At 47.0% G+C, this 20,541-nt stretch overlaps 1 protein-coding gene across 1 annotated transcript in view; it reads right to left on the reverse strand.

Annotated features, from left to right (window-relative positions):
- SLC25A13 (solute carrier family 25 member 13) overlaps nt 1–20,541 on the reverse strand; it is a 772,629-nt gene that overhangs the window by 419,416 nt on the left and 332,672 nt on the right. The gene's annotated exons all lie outside the window — the stretch shown is intronic.

Below are 20,541 nucleotides of genomic sequence, written 5' to 3' on the forward strand. Positions count from 1 at the left end.
CTAAGAGCTTGAAGCTCACTCACCCTCCTTGCCGAGGTTATGGCTACAAGAAAAACCACCTTAAAGGACAACAGCCTCAAAGGACAGCTATGTAGAGTCTCAAATGGGGACCCCATCAGAAAGGTTAAAACAAGATTAAGGTCCCACTGAGGCATTACAAATGGAGTGGGAGGAAACATGTTTGTAAGGCCCTTGATGAACCTTAGAACAACCGGAGATTTAAAAAGTGACGGTTGATCTGGAAGGCATAGAAAAGCCGATAAGGCCGAAAGATAGCCCTTGACCGTGGCCACAGTACAGCCTTGCTGAGCCAGGGAAAGAGCAAACTGAAGCACATCAGAAAGATGAGCTTGTAAAGGGTCACTGGATCTCTCTCCACACCATTTAACAAATTTAGACCACCTGTAGGAGTAAATGGACTTGGTAGAGTGTCGCCTGGCCGATAAAATAACGTCCACCACATCAGGCGGGAGAGAGAATGAACTCAGGTTGCCCTGTTCAATCTCCAGGCATGAAGGTGTAAGCTCTGGAGGTGGGGGTGTAGAACCTGCCCCTCCGACTGCGAAAGGAGGTCTGCCCTCAGAGGGAGACGGAGCGGAGGGCACGAGGAGAGGTGGAGAAGATCTGTGTACCACACCCTTCTTGGCCAATCCGGGGCAATCAATATAACTTGGGCCCGGTCTTGGCGAATCTTCCTCAGAACCCGAGGAATCAAGGGTATGGCAGGAAACGCGTAAAGGAGCTGCGAACCCCAACTCAACTGAAACGCGTCCCCCAACGCCCCCTGCATCGGATACTGGAGACTGCAGAATGACGGGCAGTGCGCGTTCTCGAAGGTGGCAAACAGGTCCACCCGAGGAGACCCCCACGTCCGAAAGACGTGAAGAACCACCTCTGGATGGAGCCTCCACTCGTGGTCGGCGGAGAACTGCTGACTGAGACTGTCCGCACGCACGTTCAACACCCCGGCCAGATGATTTGCCATCAGACAAATCCGATGGTCCTGAACCCAGGACCATAGTCGTAAGGCCTCTCTGCATAGACAAAGAGACCCCACTCCTCCCTGCTTGTTGACATACCACATCGCGGTCGTGTTGTCTGTCAGGACTTGAATCTACTGACCGGGAAGGGAGGAAGGCCTTGAGTGCCAAACGTATTGCCCGCAATTCCAGAAGGTTGATGTGAAGCAACCTTTCCTCTGGAGACCAAAGTCCTTTGATCTCCAGATCCCCCAAATGAGCACCCCACCCTAAAGTGGATGCATCCGTTATCACTGTGGCCACCGATGGAGGTAGATGGAAGGGCTTTCCTTGTGACAGATTGCCCTTTACGCTCCACCAAGACAGATCTCTGGAGATCTTGATTGACTCCCTGAGATCCCCGTTGTGCTGATACCACTGCTTGCGGAGACACCACTGGAGCGCCCTCATGTGCAAGCGTGCATGGTTGATCAACAGAATGCAGGAGGCGAGCAGACGAAGAACCTTCAGAACTGGAACAACCGCTCCACTGTGGAATAAAGGGACCATCTCCTGAATGTCGAGAATCCTTTGAGGAGGAGGAAATGCTCGACACAGTAGTGTCCAGTACTGCCCCTATAAACAGGTTGCGTTGAGAGGGCACCAGGTGAGATTTGGGCACATTGATCGAAAAACCCAAGTCGAATAACAGCTGAGATGTCACCCGCAGATGACGCTGCACTATCTCTGGGGACTCTGCCTTCAGAAGCCAGTCGTCCAGGTAGGGGAAAACCGGGATCCCCGACCTCCTGAGATGAGCAGCCACAACTGCCATCACCTTTGTGAAGACTCTATGTGCGGTAGTAAGACCAAACGGGAGGACCGCAAACTGGTAGTGTTGCGACCCAACCGTAAAACGGAGATACTTCCAGTGCGACTTCAGGATTGGGACATGGAAGTACGCGTCCTGCTAGTCGAGCGACACCATCCAGTCTCCTTGCTGCAACGCTTGAAGAACCTGCGCAAGGGTCAGCATCTTGAATTTCTCCTGTCTCAGGTAAAAATTCAAGATTCTGAGGTCCAGAATCGGACGCAATCTGCCGTCCTTTTTGGGAATCAGAAAATACCGGGAGTAGCATCCCTGACCCCTTTCCTGCTCCGGAACCACCTCTATCGCACCCTTCTGAAGCAAGGCTAGAACTTCTTTCTGCAGGAGAAGCAGATGGTCTTCCGAGCAATAACCTTGGCAAGGAGGGTAAGGGGGAGGAAACTCCCGAAAGGGAAGGGCGTACCCAGTCTCTACGAGGTTCAAAACCCAAAGGTCGGTTGTAACAGATTTCCAACCCCATAGAAAGTAGGACACCCGACCCCCCCACAGGTCTTACATGATCCGGGATGGGGGATCTAGGTCTGCTTCCTTGAAGCCTCATTTGGAGCAGAGGAGGAGGAGGAGGAGGAAGAAGGGTTGCGTCCAGAACCTCTCCAACCCCTTTGCTTCCCTCTATAGGACCTGTAGAGGGGATTCTGCTGCTGTTGTTGCTGCTGCTGTTGGGGCTGTCGGAAGGAGCGAAAGGATGTTCTTCCGAATCCCCTAGACTTTCGAAAAGCTGTACCCCTAGCAGAAGCCTGCAGACCCAAGGACTTTGCCGTCAATCTGCTGTCCTTAAATCGTTGAAGGGCAGATCTGCCTTTTCCCCAAACAGTTTCTGTCCGTCGAATGGCAGATCAACCAACGTGGCCTGAACATCTGCTGAGAATCCAGAGGAACGGAGCCAAGCCTGCCTCCTTGCGGCTATAGACCCCATAATTCTCGCCACCGAGTCCGCCGTATCCAGCCCAGACTGGATCACCTGCCTGGCAGCCACCTGAGTGTCCACAAAAACTTCCAAGGACGACTTATCCCCCTCAGGCAACTTAGGGGCCAAAGATTTGATAGAGTCCATCAAGGCATAAACATAACGCCCCAGCAAGCATGTGGCATTAGATGATTTCAGCGCCATACCTCCTGAGGAGAAGGACTTCTTGGCCGCCTGATCAACTTTCTTTGATTCCCTATCAGCCGGAGACTGAGGGAAAGCACCCGAAGCAGGTTTTGAACATGAAGCCTGCACAACTAGGCTCTCCGGAGATGGATGCGTCGACAAAAAATCCGGATCTCCTGGTGCAACTCTGTACCTTCTTGCCACCTGTCTGCAAACCGCCGGAGCTGATAGAGGTTTCCTCCACACCTCCAACACCGGTTCCAAGATGGCCTCATTGAAAGGCAACAAAGGCTCCGAAGCGGACGTCGGAGAGTGCAACACCTCCGTAAGCAGGTTAGACTTGTACTCCACAGAGGGTAGCTGCAGATCTAACAACTCTGCGGCCTTCTTAATCACCACATGGTAGGGTGCCAATTCCTGTGGAGGAGAAGACCTTGCAGAAGTATGCTCCCACTCTGGGGTGGTATCCAAACCACTTGCTTCTTCTATCCCTTCAAACTCATCCGAAGAAGAGTCTACTTCACCTTCCTCCACCTCTGCTCGATATCTCCCTTCCTCCAATAACCTTTGGGCCTCTCGTCTCGACCGGATCCGGGGAGCCGGCATCGTCGACGTCGTACACGGCGTCGGTGGAGCCAGAGGTACCGGAGTCGGAGGCGCCGGACGCGGCGCCGATGGAGTCGGCCTCGGCGTCGAGGAAGGCTCAGAAGACTGATGGTCCATCCGAGGTCGAGTCGGATCCCCAGCCGGCGCCGGAAACTGCCAAGAAGGTGCCATCGGCATAAAGGCCACAAAGGGGGCCTGAGCGTAATGCTGTGGCACCCCTAGCGTAAACGCCATCGGACCCACGGGACCAGTTGGTGCTCCGGATCGGAAGGCCGCCCTATTAAAAATACCATACATGGCATTCAGAAAGCTTGAGGAATCTGTACCTGGAGCCGGGAATTGGGGATAAGGGACAGACCCTGTATCCCTTTGTGGAGTCACCGGCGTCAGCTCCGCAGTATCATCCACCAGAGCCGCAGAGTCATCCGGCACCGGAGCAGCCTCTTCCTGTTCTTGCTCATCCAAAGGAACATCAGACTCCACTTGACCCGGAGTCGAAGCCTTAGACGGAGCCGGTGACGGCGTCGGGGAACGAGCTGGAGCGTGCTTCGGCGAGGGAGACTTCGGAGACTTAGAAGGAGAAGGTGACAAGTCCTTGCTCTGACGTCGACGGGGCGAAGCCGACCTCGACTTCCTGGACTTCGAGGACCGACGCCGAGAAGAATGCTTCCTCTTCTTGTGGTGTTTCTTCGACTACCTCGAAGTCAATGACTCCCGCCTCGACTTCTCTTTTTTTCTCCCTCTCTTCTCCTCACCGATCTTCTTCATGAAGAGCTTAGTCTTCCTCTCCTACAGCGCTTTAGGATTCATGCTCCTACAGCACCCGCATTCCTCCATATCGTGGTCTGAAGAAAGGTACCATAAGCAGTCCTGATGCGGATCCGTCATGGACATCAGGCCTCCACATTCCCTACAGGGCTTAAAGCCCGACTTCCTCCTCGAAGACAAACTGAATTTTACACCGTAACACAGCTAAACTACAAAGTAGCTATAGAGCACTGGAAAAAAAACGTTGCGCGTCGACGGCGCGGAAAAAAGGGAACTGACGTCATCACGCCGACGTGGGCTTCTTATGGCTCCGATGACGTCGTACGGGGTCGCGTGCGGAGCCGATGCATTGTGACGTTGCCCACGTCGACGTGGAGTGCTGGGAAAGAAAAGTTCCGTGGAATGCTGGCGCAGGGGATATTCACAAGGTGAGGAATCCACTGGCAGATGTATCCATCAGAAATAGTGCTTTTTGTAATTTGGTATAAATCTGTTCACCAGTAGGTGGCAAAGTTCTACTCCGCGTGACATCGTTGGCGTCATCCGCGCCGAAAATGACGGTCACGGTGCCTATAAAGGTATCACCCAGGTGCGCTGTTGTCAGTTCTTTCCACGTCAGTCAGCGCAGATCTGGGAAGAGCTATCGCTTAGTAATTTTTTACCAGGTTTTTTCTGCGTTTTGTCAACTCTTTTTGAGGATATCCTCCGGGTGTGACAGGAATACGTCATCTAGGAAGGCCAGCTTCAAGCCATGCATCGCCTATCACCTGCAGATGTCAGTGATGGACCCACACCCTGTTTGTCTTTGGTGCCTTGAGCGGGACCACGTCCTGCTTGGGACTTGGTCTAAGCCCAGCACAGGGGCTGTCTAAACTGCCATGTCATGCACCCAAAGACCTTGAGGGAGTCCCTCAAACTTCTAGTAGCTCGATGTTGCGACGACCGATGTCCCGGTCGAGAGGAAGGTCTCGGGAGCAGTCGTGGAGCCTGAGGTCATTGTTGCAATCCTAGTCGTTGAGCCACTCAGGTAAGTCTAAAGAGAAGTCAAAGAGTGCTTCAAATTCTCTTCGTTCATCGGCTGATGAGACGAGGGAGCGTCACCACTCAAGGCCTGGCTACGCGGTTTAGCCAGCGTCCGGTTCGGCTCTGCGCCTCCCCAAGTTTAAGTGAGTCAGAGCAACCCCCACCCTGCTTTGATAATTTTAGGAGGCCATGCACCTCATATTTGAACAGCCAATTCCTGCCGGAGTGCCTTCGGACCCCATGGGTTTGGAAGGGACCCCTGCTGGATCCACGCCTGCTGCACCAGTTGGACCCCAAGGATACACTGATGGATCCAGAATGGTTCTGATCGTGTTGTCCCAACCTTCCCTGGCACCAGTCCAGAGGCCAACGCTCCTGGTACCCTCCCCCACGGCCCCGGACTGCAACATCCCTATGGATTTTGGTGAGACGGATTCCGAGGCTGGTGGGCCTCATGGCCTCCTGTATCCTGCTTGCGACATATGCCTGTTGGCATAGGCAGACTCTGCAATGGAACCTGAACTTCCAATAGGCACAGCATCAAGGGAATCTCTCTAACATGGTCCAGATCTCAAACGAAACTGGGAAGGACCTGCAGTGGTAGCTTACGAACTGTGTTTAGGTCATCGGCAGACCCCTTCCCCAACCAGATCTGACAGTAGTGACAGGTGCGTCACTCCTGGGACAGTGCAGCCATCATGGAGAAGGGGAGATCAGAGGACTCTGGCGGAATCCGGACACCACATGAACCTGTTGGAGTTCCGAGTGACCCGATTGGCATTTACAGCCTTTCTACCCTCCATCCAAGGAAGGCTTGTGCAAGTGTTCATGGACAACACCACCGCCATGTAGTACTGCAACAAACAGGGTGGGGTAGGGCCATGGACCTACCGCATCTCTGGACATGGCTGCAATAGCAGGGCATATCCCTGGTGGTTCAACATCAGGTGGGCTCTCTGAACCCCAGAGCAGACAAACGTAGCTGACAATGCCTAGTGGATCATGAATGGAATCTCCATCCGGATGGTGCAAAGTCTTGGTTGGATCGGTTTGCCACGGATGAGAATGCACGTCAGCAGTTCTACACGGTGCGGTTTCCAAGGTGGCTTTTGATCAGAGACATTCTTTGTCTTAAGTGGAACTCAAGCCTACTGTGTACATTCCCGCCCATACCACTCCTGCCCAGAGTTCTGAAGAAGATCAAGAACAACCGGACCCAGGACATCCTTGTGGAGCCAGGATAGGCACAGATAGTCTGGTATACTGAGCTGTTGAGCATGGCCATCAGTCCTCCAATCAGGCTACCCCTTCGGGAGAATCTTCTGTCACAGCAGCAGGGAAGGGTTCTCCACCCGAACCGGTCACTGCTCCGCTTTTTTTGCGTGCAGATTGAACGGCAACAGTGGACAGCTTTCTACCCAACACCCGAGGTCTGAAACTTTATCTTGGCAGCCAGGTAACCCTCTACCAAGATGGTTTAACCCTGCCGTTAGGCAAAATTTGTGGCATAGTTCAGAAAGATTCTAATATGGTGTTAGTGAGGCACACTGTTTTAATCATGAAGTTAAAAAAATAGTTTTTTGGGTTAATAAGCTTTGGTGCAAATAGGGTAGCGCCCCCTGACCTTAGGGAGTAGAATCAATGACTAATGAAAAAGCACCGCTGAGTCTCACCCAGTGTCCCCTCCTTGCACTCCTTGGGGTTCAACACCCTCTGATTTTAGTTTGAAAAAATGAATTTATTCAAATGTTTTGCTGGTTTCTGTATGTTTATTGGCTTCTTTTCAACTCACGTTTTCATCACATGTAAATTGAGCGTCATTATTTCATATGATTTTTTCTTTTTAACAATTAAACCTCGACATTACTGTATTCCCAATGCATTTCGGGAAAAATCACTTCATCAGGGGAACGGTCTGAAACAAAAAAGTAATAAACCAAAATCATTCACTGATCGGCTCCATAATGGTTGTAATTTTTATGTACTTTCATGCTTAAAGAGGGTTTCGTAAAGAGAACAAGGTGCACAAAAGTTAAAAACAGGGTGCATTGAACAAATAAGAGTAGCGTACATAGTTCAAAAATAACATGAGCCAATAAAAATAATGGTCTTCGGTGTAACACACTCCTGCATTCCCTAATGCGTTAATCCGCGTGAAAGCAAGCCGTTGCAGATTCAGTGAAAGTGTGTTAATCGGAGGAAAGTGGAATCCAATAACCCAAAGTTTTGAGGCCCGTTAAAAAATGGTGGTAAGATGCCTATGCAAGTGCAAATAGCTAACCGTCGTACATGCGGTGATAATGCATTAATTGCGAGTGACCGATTATAATGAAGGTGAAGGAGAATAACATAAAAAGTGCTGCATTTCAACGGAGAAAACCTACCTAGTGAATATCGAAATGCCGGGTCAAATTTAGCGTTGCGAGTCTGTATAAACAGCTTAAATTTCAAATGCGACTCCGGTACTGAAAGAAATGAAAGCGGGGAGTAAAAAATCTATAAAGTAATGAGCTGCCGTGAAAGCAAGTCACCGTGTGAACAGTCAAAGTAGCTTACCAAGTGTCAGAGTGAAGAACTCATTCCGGAACACTCGGAACTTCTACAAGTTTCTGCCAAAACTACCCAAGAGTCATATGGGTGTACGTAAGCTCATGACCCTTAAAATGTGTTTTCCTAACGACGGGGATCGAATTAAGCAAACATAAAAAGAGGACTGGACTGAATTAACGCCATGTGTAAAACGGACAATAAAAAACCAGTGAAAAAAACGTGATAAAGATGCGAAATCTGTGAGTGTGTAGGAGAGAAGAAAGATTAGCTAGAATGAGTGGAAGATATGAGGAGAATGTAAGGAGAACTTCATGTATATCACATAAAAGGACAAATATTATTCATATGTTATCAAAATCCTGCAATATAAATCGCCAATAGAAGTGCTGTTATTGTTCATATGATGACGGGAGCCATGGATGTTAATCAATGTCAATGACGTCAATTATTTTACAAAAAACAACTTTATTCTAAACTATCATTAAAACCCTTTGGTTGGCTTGAGTCCAATTTCTTTATCCAGATCAGTTCTCGTCGTAACAGACGTTTTCTGCTATCGACACCTTCAAGGAGATGAACCAATTCTAGCACCAGAAATCGTAGTTGGCTGATGATGTGTTTCTGTGTAGCTAAATGGATCGCTACCAGTGACTTCTCTGAATGATTTCTGATGTTACTTTTATGTTCTGTTAGGTGGACCTTTATCTTCCTTTTTCAGTTTTTCCTACATATGTCAAGCCGCATGGGCACTTCAATAAGTAGATCAAGTTTTTAGAATCACATGTAGCTGTGGTACACAATTGGATAGGAGTACCCTTAGAAGGATGTCTTATGGTGGTTCCCTTAATAATATTGTTGCAGTGTCCGCAATTTAAACATGGAATGGTACCTTTATAAATCTCTTCGCTAGCATGACCTGGTTTAGTTAGTAGTTCCTTCAGATTTTTTGTGCGTTGGTATACGAACAATGTGTTGATTTCAAAGATTCCGTTGAAGTCTCTTTCATTCCTAAGCATTGGCCAATATTTCAAAATAGTTCTTCTGATGAGGTGACTTCTGGTTGAAAATGTAGATACAAACACCGGTCTGTTACTTGATTAACTTTGTTTTTGCTCATAAGTAGTTGATCTCGCTCAATGTGTTCTACTCTGTGTATAGCACTTTCCAATACAGCAGCAGGATATTTCCTTTCTTTGAATCTGGTAATTAGGTTGGTTTTGTTGGTATCGAAATTCTCACTGTTAAGATATGATTCTTTTAGCTCTCAAAAACTGGGAATATGGTAAAAGATTTTTTAAAGAAACCTGATTACAACTGTTGTAATGTAAGGTGTTGTTCATGTCAGTGCTTTTTATATACAAATTGGTTTCCAGTTTATTGCCTTGCTTAGATACAAGTACATCCAAAAATGGTACTTGGTTCAAATCAATGTTGTTGGTGAATTTTATGTGATCATCGACATTGTTATTATGATCTAGAAATTGTAACAAATCAGAATGTGGGCCTTTCCATATTAAGAAAATATCATCAAATCAAAGTAACGCCAATCAGCAATCAAATGTGTACTCCAGATGTTGTTTGATAAAATGTTGTCCATTTCAAAGCGGTACATGTAGAGATTAGCATAACAAGGTGCTGCGCAGTTGCCCATGGAAGTTCTGGACAATTGTTGATAATATTCTTTGTTCCAGCGGTAATAAATATGAAATAAGGTGAATTGAAGTAACTCCAAAAGGAATACCTTTAATCCTTCGTCAATTGGATGGTTAAGTAAAAAAGATTCCACTGCTTCTATGCCCTGTTGATGAGGAATGGATGTATATAAAGAACAAACGTCTATTGTACATAGCAAGGTAGGTGTGTCTTCATCCAATTGTATGTTGTTAATCTTGTTCACAAAATCTGTGGTGTCACGCAAATAAGTGGACATGTTCTGAACGAGTGGTTGTGACAGTCAATGTATTTCCCAGTTGGTTCATGGATGGTATTTATTGTAGAAATGATGGGTCGAAATGGTGGCCTTTGTAGATTTTTATGTACTTTGAGTAGCATGTATATTGTAGGGCTTCTGAGGTGATCAAGTAACTGGTATTTTTGCAGTTTTCTGTAATGGTGCCCATTTCGCATGCTCTCACAACTATGGATTGTAGAATTGTTTGGAACTCTTCTGTGGGATTGTTAGGTAATTTCAAGTAGATAGATGCATCATGGACATGTTCCTCCACGCTCTGCAAGTAAAATGGAGTGTCAAGGATCACCAAAGCACCCCCCTTATCGGCTTTACAGCAAGTGATGTTGGTATTGTTAGCAATGCTGTAGATGGCCTATCTCTTTGTTAGTTAAATTAGAGGCTTTTGGGTTGTGTTTTTTGTGTATTTCTTGAAGTTCCTCAAGTATAACTGTTTCATAAGAATCCAGCGTTTTATGACTCAAAGGTGCCATGAAGGTGCTTTTCTTTTTCAATCCCATGGTGGTATCTTGGCTAGAGGATGTTTCGACTGTTGCCACGTTTTTGAAAAAATGCTTCAGACGTAAGCTTCTCAAACTTGAATACGGAAATCTCAGTTTCTAAGTCATTGGAATGGTGGGTAGGTATAAAGGATGTACCTTTTTACAGTGTCTTTATCTGGAAGTTGGTTAATGTGGTATTCGAAATGTTAATGATCAACGTTGACTCCGGGTTGATTTGGCTATTGGTTGATCTTTGCTTCTTGCTGGCTTTTGCCCTCCGGGTTCGACGCTTACATGATGGCCTCTCTCTAAAAAATGAGTGCCGGTTGTAGAGATGGTTGATGGTATAGTGCTGTTGTCAGGAATGTTGATTTCTTTGCTGGGACGGTCTCTGTTAGGTCCTGGTTTCTTAATAGACTCATTGGATGTTGAACAAACACCATCAGTTGACCCGTTGGAAAATGGACGTTGTTGTCTGCGCTGGGCATAGATATCTGCCCAACTATAAACTTCGCCAAGTTTATAGTCTATTGTGTCTCTCTTATATTTTCGTATTTTTCTTTCGTCAATTTCTTTGCCATAGCTGTCAAGTTGTTTGTTGATATCATTCAAGAATGTGTCTAGTTCATCAGCTGACAGTTTGGTGTTTAGGTCTCTTGATTTGGTCGATTTCCTTTTCATGATCCTCAATTACTTTTTCTAATTCATCAGCAATCAATAAAATTAAATCGAGCAAGCATTTGTTGAGGATTGCATACCAACGTTCTGTAAACTTCGGATTATTCTTACAAAGAGTTGACTTGAGGGAAAATTAATAAGTGCCCATGTGGCTTGACATATGTAGGAAAAACTGAAAGGAAGATAAAGGTCCGCCTAACAGAACATAAAAGTAACATCAGAAATCATTCAGAGAAGTCACTGGTAGCGATCCATTTCACTACACAGAAACACATCAGCCAATTTCTGGTACTAGAATTGGTTCCTCTCCTTGAAGGTGTCGATAACAGAAAACGTCTGTTACAACGAGAACTGATCTGGATAAAAAAAATTGGACCCATGCCAACCGAAGGGTTTTAATGATCGTTTAGAATACAGTTGTTTTTTTGTAAAATAATTGACGGCATTGACATGGATTACCATCCCTTGCTCCCGTCATCATATGAACAATAACAGCACTTCTATTGGTGATTTATATTGCATGACTTTGATAACATATGAAAAATATTTGTCCTTTTTTGAGATTTACATGAAGTTCTCCTTACAGTCTCCTCATATCTTCCACTCATTCTAGCTAATCTTTCTTCTCTCCTACACACTCACAGATGTCGCATCTTTATCGAGTTTTTTTCACTGGTTTTTTTATCGTCCGTTTTACACATGGCGTTAGTTCCGTCCAGTCCTCTTTTTATTTTTGCTTAATCTGATCCCGTCGTTAGGAAAACACGTTTTAAGCGTCATGGGCTTACGTACACCCATAAGACTCTTGGGTAGTTTTGGCAGAAACTCGTAGAAGTTCCGAGCGTTCCGGGATGAGTTCTTCACTCTGACACTTGGTAAGCTACTTTGACTGTTCACACAGTGACTTGCTTTCTCTGCAGCTCATTACTTTATAGATTTTTTACTCCCCGCTTTAATTTCTTTCAGTTCCGGAGTCGCATTTGAAATTTAAGCTGTTTATACAGACTCAACGCTAAATTTGACCCGGCATTTCAATATTTACTGGGTAGATTTTCTCAGTTTAAATGCAGCACTTTTTATGTTTTTCTCCTTCACCTTCATTAGAATCGGTCACTTGAAATTAATGCATTATCACCGCCTGTACGACAGTTAGCTATTTGCGCTTGCTTAGGCATCCTTGCCACCATTTTTTAACGAACCACAAAACTTTGGGTTATTGGATTCCGCTTCCCTCCGATTAACACACTTTCACTGAATCTGCAACGGCTTGCTTTCACGCGGATTAACGCATTAGGGAATGCACGAGTTTATGTTACACCGGAGACGATTATTTTCATTGGCACATGTTCCTATTGAACTATCTTCACTACTCTTTATTTTTTCAGTGCAACCTGTTTTCTAACTTTTGTGCACCTTGTTCTCTTTACGAAACCCTTTCTAAGCATGAAAGTACATAAAAATTACAACCATTATGGAGCCGATCAGCGATTGATTTTGGTTTATTACTTTTTTGTTTCAGACCATTCCCCTGATGAAGGGATTTTTCCCGAAATGCATTGGGAATACAGTAATGTCGAGGTTTAATTGTTAAAAAGAAAAAATCATATGAAATTATGACACTCAATTTGCATGCAATGGAAAACATTGTGAGTTGAAAAGAAGTCAATAAACATGCAGAAAACAGCAAAACATTTGAATAAATTCATTTTTTCAAACTGAAATCAGAGGGCCTTGAACCCCAAGGAGTGCAAGAAGGGGACACTGGGTGAGACTAATCCAGTGCTTTTTCATAGTTCAGAAAGACACACAGATACCCTTTCTGCCCCCTTTCTCAGGTTCTCCTGTTTAGTCTTTCCCCTGTCCAACAGGGCTCTGCTCTGGGCACTGTCAAGGGATATCTTTCTGAAATCTCTTTTTCTTTGGTTGCCTGACCAAACTTCTCTTTTCCAATCTCCTATTGTATATAGGGTTGTGAAAGGTTTGGAACATACTGCGCCCCCCCCCCCCCCCCACTCCTTTTGTTATGCCCCAGTGGGACCTCAATCTCAGCCTCACTTTCCTTATGTGCGCTCGCTTTGAGCCTCTGCACAACTGTCCACTCAGGCTCCTTACCTTCAAGACGGCTTTTCTCATGGCTATAACATCTGCCTGAAGGGTCAGTGAGCATAAGGCTTTGCCATACAAGCCTTCTTAGCTTACTATCTACCCAGACAACCTGGTGCTTTGTACGATAGCTTCCTTTCTTCTGAAAGTGGTCACCCCATTTGATATAGGCCAATCCATCACCTTGCCTACTTTTTTACATTCTGCCTCATACCTCCAAAAAAGAGGAGCGACATCAACGCCCGTACCCAAAAAGAGCATGGTCGTTCTAACTTGACAGCACATGAGAGTTTTGGGTCGAGGACCAACTCTTCCTGGGGTGGAGAAGTGTGGCTCAATGGTTAGAGTGGCAGACCTCGATGCAGAGCACTGGTCCGGGACCAGGGTTCGATTCCCGACGCGGCAGGGTCTCGGGCTATAAATTCCTCGGACCTGATATTCTCGCATCAGTGCCTATTCTAATCATGGGTCCCACGCTGCAACTCTGGGCAATAGCTTGCTTAGTCTCCACAACGGCCCCAACAGCGCTGGGATGCCTGGCTTCACCATGGGGGTGCCAAGGAGTGGACACTTCACACGGATAGCCAGGAAGGGTTCCTACAGCGGTATGAGTACAGCGCGGAGATACCCCCAGGGGTGATTCGGCGCTATACAAGCACATACACATTTACATTTATGTCAGTGCAAAGAAAGGACAGACTGTACAGAAGAGAACCATCTCCCGATGGATCATTCTCTGTATCAAAGTCTGCTAGCATTGGCTACGAAGCAATACCCTGAGGGTTTGCACGCTCAATACACCGGAGATAAAGCTGCAACCACTGTGTTAGCTCACGGAGTTCCTGGCCTGGACATCTGCCAAGCAGCAACGTGGGCTTCCATGCACACGTTTACCAAGCACTACTGCCTGGCCAGAAAGGTCCGTGGGGATGGGCACTTTGACTGTTCGGTCCTGCAGAACTTCCTCATGTGAGATTGGTCTGCAGACCCACCTCCGGGAAGGTATTGCTCGGGTATCTATTCTAAGGTAAGAATTCTGCGGCTAGAAGTCAATTAGATAATCTAGTTACTTACCTTCAGTAACGCCTTATCTGGTACAGACTATCTAGCAGCATATTCCTTACCGACCCAACCATACTCCCCGCTCTGTGACCGGATCTCTAGGGACAGGGCTTTCCCCTTTCAGGGCCCTAGTTTTCCACACCTGTGGTCAGTGTACTTCGTGGCTCTGCACTTCTGGCATGGAAAGTCACAAAAAGTAACTTACATCAGAACGCCTGGGTGGTGCCTATATAAGCACTGTGAACGTCATTTCCGGCGCGGACAACGAAACCACACCGAGCCGAAATATGCCACCTACCAGCGCATAGTGGTACTGCTCACGAAAATTTCGGAATACAGTCTGACACCAGGGCATAATTCTAAGGTAAGGAATCTGTGGCTAGATAGAGCCTTTACCAGATAAGGTGTTACCGAAGGTAAGCTACTTATTCATTAAGCTATCATGAACAGCAACCCCATTTATCTGACAGACAAGCGTATTATCCCCAGAGGCTCTCGTCACATGCACTGAACATACACCATCAGAAATGGAGAAGGGCAAGAAAGCCAAAAATTAGAGACAATCCTCCTCTAACTCTGCATCTAAGACCTGCACCATCACACCCATATCCATCACAACCCCCAAACACCTTCTATAGTTTAGAAAAGAGTTGAAGACACACCCCGTTAAAGAACATTACATCCCGAAGCAGTAAAAGCCCACTTGTGACTGCCAGTCCAAGCACTCACTCAATGTATCTAAGCCTTTGCCTACATATAGCACATACAAGAAAAACTAAAGGACGCTTATAAACACCTCTATGCATCCAGGGGGCGTGGCCAACATCTGATGGAGGAGGAGCCTTCCTCGAGGGACTCCTGCCGGCCGATCCCCATTGAATATTACCCTGTGGACCAAGGCTGCCCTGGGGGCTCCATCTGCCCCCCCTAACTCCCCTCACAATACAGGTGGTGGCGCGCCTTCTTTTTTACAAGGACAGAGATCAAATAATCCGACAGCCCCGGCATAAAGACCATCTAATAGTGGACAACAGCACTGTCAGAATTTTCCCTGATTTCTCTAGAGAGGTTCGGAGTCAATGGTCATCTTACCTAGCAGTAAAGAAAAAACTAGACCACATGGAAGTACAATTTGCTATGCTTTTTCCGGCACATCTTATAGTGGTGACCCTGATGGGTACTCAATTCTTAAATACACCCCAGGAGTCTTCAAAGAACCACCAGACACACCCCCCTGGATCAACAATGAGAGTGGCCACCCAACAACAGGGAGACTGAAATAGACATATTGTGGCCCCCTCCAGAGCCGTAAAGCAGCAAGAAAAAGTGGTGGCGGCAGTATGCACCCAACATAGGCAAAGCATCCTCTCTAGCTGGAGATGAAGAGCAAGACTGATTCAGACCACAGCTCCATCCCGATGGGGTGGGGGGGGGAGGGGGGGGGGGGTTCACAGCCACGACATGCCGACTGTCACCCCTGGGACAGCAGGCGAGATCATCTGACCTCATTCCATTGCCGCAGGTATAAAAAGGGACCAAGAGGAGGGGATGAAAGACACCCACAAATGCACCCTGAGATAAGACTGGGGGGGGCCGTGGGAGATGGGCTTTCCCCCGGGGGTATGATGATTAATTTTTGAAATATTCACTGGGTGGGTGAGAGGCCGGTGGGGCCACAGAATAGGATGCTACCGATGCGAGGGAGAATGGCTCTACCCCACGAGCACATTGTTTTTCATGGTTTGTATAAGTTTGGATGAGGGGGGTTTGCTCACTTGTCCTGGGGAGGGGGAGTTGGGGTGTGGTGGTTCTAATACTTAAGGGGTTGCAGGAATTAAAGGCCAGAAAGCGATACACCAGAAATCAAAGGTGTGCTCCCGCCCTCATTCATGGAGAGACTGAAGCTCGTGGGATTCACCTGCACTATTCTAGTCCTGCACTAATGTCTGCCCCCCCCCAATCCTAGATGATTATTACGTGGAACATAAGGGGGATGCACACTATGTCCAAGCACTATAAAATGTTCTCTTATTTGAATAAACTAGGGGTTCACATAGCCCTCCTACAGGAGACCCACCTACTGGCTAACAAAGGGGAGGCACTTAAGCGTAGATGGCGAGGTCAAGCATACTACACATCATATTCAGCATTCGCCAGGAGGGAGGGGGGAGGGGTTATGGTTTGGATAAGAGCAGGGATCCCATTCCAGAGCACTGGGGAGGTGATAGACCCAGATAGCCTCTATGTGGCAATAACAGGCAGACTAGACGGCCGGGACATAGCAATAGTCAGCATTTATGGCCCTAACACAGATCAGGGGGCCTTCCTGGCTGGGATCTCACATATACTGGTGGCCTACCTCCCTGACTGTAATCGTTGGGGGGACTTTAACTGCATAGCTGACCCTCGAAAAGACCGTTCCCAACCCCCGCTTAGAGATGCTCCAATGCATAAAACAGTGCGATCATTTAAGGACTGGCAGAGTAGATAGGGTATAATAGACTCCTGGGGACAACTGAACCCCCGAGGGCAGAGATTGCTCTTACTACTCCCTGGTACATTACCTCCACGTCAGATTGGACACGTTCCTGTGCTCCCTGGACATTTGTGCCCAGACTTAATCAGTGGAATATCTAACACGCACAATCTCTGACTACAATCCAGCCCTCCTCCATAGACGTTGGGGCCGCTTGCAGCAACGTATACCAACATGGTGACTCAAAGCTGAACCTCTAGAGGATCTGGTATTCCTTGAAGAAATTAGAGGGCACATTGCGAATTATTTTGCTGACAAGGTAAACACGACCTCGTCTAGGCTGACCGATTCGGACACCTTTAAAGTAGTGCTTAGGGGCCGAAGCACAGCAGCCTGTGTGAGAGTCCTATGTTCACTCAAAACAGAGCTAGAAGCCTCAGATCAGGCACTCCGTACATAAGAAAGATCAAGACCAGGGCATCATGAGCTGGGCCAGGCCCTACTGGACGCCAAGGAGGAAGTGGCCAAGCACACGGAAAGTTTGCAGAATTTCGACTATAAGAGATATATGGACCAGATGCACACAGAACGGGATTCTTACTGGCTTTTTTGGCTAACCCAGCTCGGAGGGGTTCCCCAATACTTGGAAGTTGGGGACAGTGAAGAACGTATACTATACCGGCAAGAGGAGATAAATTAGAGATTCGTGGGGTTCTATGCCAATCTCTGTAGCAGCCGGCTAAGACAGGTAGAGGGAATTATTAGGAGATACTTAGCTACTATCCCACTTCCCACCATAAGGGCAGAGGAGGCGGAAACGTTGGGCACCCCTATTGACATACAGGAGATAAGAGCATCTATTAAGAGGATAATCCTAGAGGTTTACGCTGCCTATGCAGAGGAATTAGCCCACAGGCTGGTTGACTTGATTGCAGCGGCAATGGATGAAGGGCACCTCCCTAGTACCACCCGGAAAGCACTGATAGTCCCTCTGTTCAAGTCAGGTAAATCCCCCCTGGAGTGTGGGACGTACAGACCGCTAGCCATGCTCAACCTAAACCTTAAGATACTCAGCAAAATACTAGGAACCAAACTCCAGCCATTAATGCCTGACCTTATACACTCTGATCAGGCAGGATTCATGATAGGCCGAAATACTGCGCTCAATATACAGTGCCTTATGATAATCATGGAGGCACATGACAGGGTAGGGGGGGGAGGGGATGGTCTTTGCTGTTGATATTGAAAAGGACTTCGACAGTCTTGAATGGGAGTTCATGTATGGAGTCATGAAAAGAATGCGCCTGGGACAAGGCTTCTTGAAATGGGTCAGACTGCTCTATACAAGACCCTTGATGTGGATCAGGACAGGCCGAACCGCTGATCTGGGGAACCTTCAATGGGTACTCAGATGCCTGGAATACTAGAGGTGAAAATATACCACTCCGTCCCGACATATTCGAGGGCAAACTGGGGGCGGCCATACAGTCTTTGAGGACCTGCATGAAGTTTTGGAAAGGCTTCCTGCTTTCGTTAGTGGGGAGGGTGGCGCTATTAAGAATGGTGGCACTACCGCGATTATTATGTGTTTTCACGGTGCTTCCAATATGGCTACCCCCAAAGTGTCATACTGACTTGCACTCCTTAGTGATGAGTTGCCTCTGGGGCTTGGGGCGTAGAAGGGTAGCCCTGAAAACAATGCAGCGTCTGACTGCGGAAGGGGGCCTTGCAGTCCCCAATTTCGAAAGATATTACCTCGCTGCTCAATTACCGTGGCTGGCCCGCTGGCTGGCATGTCAGCAGTCACAGGCACAAACACATGATTCCATTAACGTCAGACTTGCATGTTTCTATTCAAGTTGTTGTTGAGGGTAGGCAGAGGTCCAATAGATGACACAGGCGATGTAAAAGTGATACGGCGCTGTTGGGGATGCTGCCTCCAAAAGACGCCTACTCATCTGACCTCCCCAAAATGATATTAAGAATACTACCACGTGGGGGACACTGGGAGGGCCTCGTAGACTGGATAAAGGCGGGGTCGTCACGACGGGGAGACCTATATAGGGACGTGGAACTCCTCCAACTCGAAGACTTTCGAGAGGGATTCAACTTCCCCCCCATGGCTATTTCTTATTGCACGGGTTTGTGGCGGCGATCCGAGAACAATGGGGGGGCGGGGTGGAAATGTCCAAACCGCCACGTCATGCCTCTTGTAGCTACATTGGTACTGCGGGGGATAGAATCAAAGTGGTCACCTGCCTCTATGGGGCTCTGGGTAGAGATACCCTTCAACCGCTGACCGGTTTCCGTGATAGATGGGCTGAGGACCTGAATACCCCCCTAGAAGACAAAGATTGGGAAAATATACAGGCTGGGACCCTTAGGATCCCGAGAAATTCCAGGTTTCAATACATTTCTTTACACTACATAGGGCATACCTTACCCTGGGACGAATTAATACATTCTTCCACTGGGACGACGCGAGATGCCCAAGATGCGGAGAGGTGGGGGCAGAACTCTTCCATATGCTCTGGACATGCCCGGAGTTAAGGAACTACTGGAATGAAATCACTAACACAATCGGAGCGATTATAGAGCACCCAGACCCCTCTACCCATGCGCACAGTCTCTTGGGCCTGTTCCCCCCACAACTCCAAAACATGGGTCACCAGAAGATTTCAGGACCTGGCCCGGATACTGGCTAAAAGAGAAATAACGCGACATTGGAAGGACCTTGAGGGGCCTGACTTTCAGTAGTTGGAAACATGGCCGGGATGTGAGGGGAGGATTTGCCTTAGAAACACTCATCAGGGGATTGGATCAATTGAGAGAGCCAGGATCTGGGAAGCATTGGTGGATAATGCAAAGGACCCAGAATCCGCATCAGGGGGACTGTCTCCTCGGAGGAACCCGGTGCAACAGAACTTGGACGGGAAGGGACCCCAAGCTAACTCGGACATACCCGAGCATATCTAAAGGATTGAGCAATAGGTTGGAAGGTAGCACAGATGGGACAGCATTACAACTAGATAATACAACATAATTATATTAATCCCTAGAGTATGGAAAAGGCCTGCAACGGGTAAGGGGATCTGGGAGGGATTAGAAAGTTAAAGGGTTAGTTTGCATGCTATAAATAGCTTTCTCAAATAAGAGACACCGCAATCTGATTACATACTGAGAGTGATAAATAATGAATAACTGAACTGTACTGTTTGCCTCATGACAACTGTAAAAACCGATAAATGCAGTTTTTTTTTAAAAACACCTCTATGCGCTCATCTGATTTTAGGATAGCAAATCTATACTTTGCAAATACTTGCTGCTTTTTGAGTTTCTGATCAGCAAAAAACATGATTGTATTACAGTCTAGCTCCAATGTTTCCAACGAATTGTCAATCCTTTTTAAAACTTTTCATGTGTGTGCTTTTCTACTAGCCGTTCAAACTTCTTTCAGATGATGGCAAAATGCCATTAAATGAAGCAAGTGCACAGGTCACGCTATACGAAATTCGTGTGCCAATTTAGGTAAAAATTCTTGGAAGGTTTGGGATATATCCATGGTAACCAACACAAGCTGGTTATGCAATGCTGCTTCGGTGCAGTAAGCAGAGATGCTTTAAATTGTGCGTTTTTATAACCTCAACTGTTTTCAATATACTACTTGTAATAATATCGGAAATTAGAACATTTTCAAAGCGAGCGCTTGAAAGGTAGTAGTGGGGTAGTAGCAGAATGTAGTTATCAAGCTTAATAATGAAGAGGAGGAAGATGCATCATTAGAAAAAAAAGTGGGGACGAAAAATTGGACAACCATATATTTTAGGGGTACATTTCAAATGTACATATTGGTGAAATAAAAAAAGGGAGTTGATTTGCACCC

The sequence above is a fragment of the Triturus cristatus genome, chromosome 10, assembly GCF_964204655.1.
Source record: "Triturus cristatus chromosome 10, aTriCri1.1, whole genome shotgun sequence".
NCBI classification, from domain to species: Eukaryota; Metazoa; Chordata; class Amphibia; order Caudata; family Salamandridae; genus Triturus; species Triturus cristatus.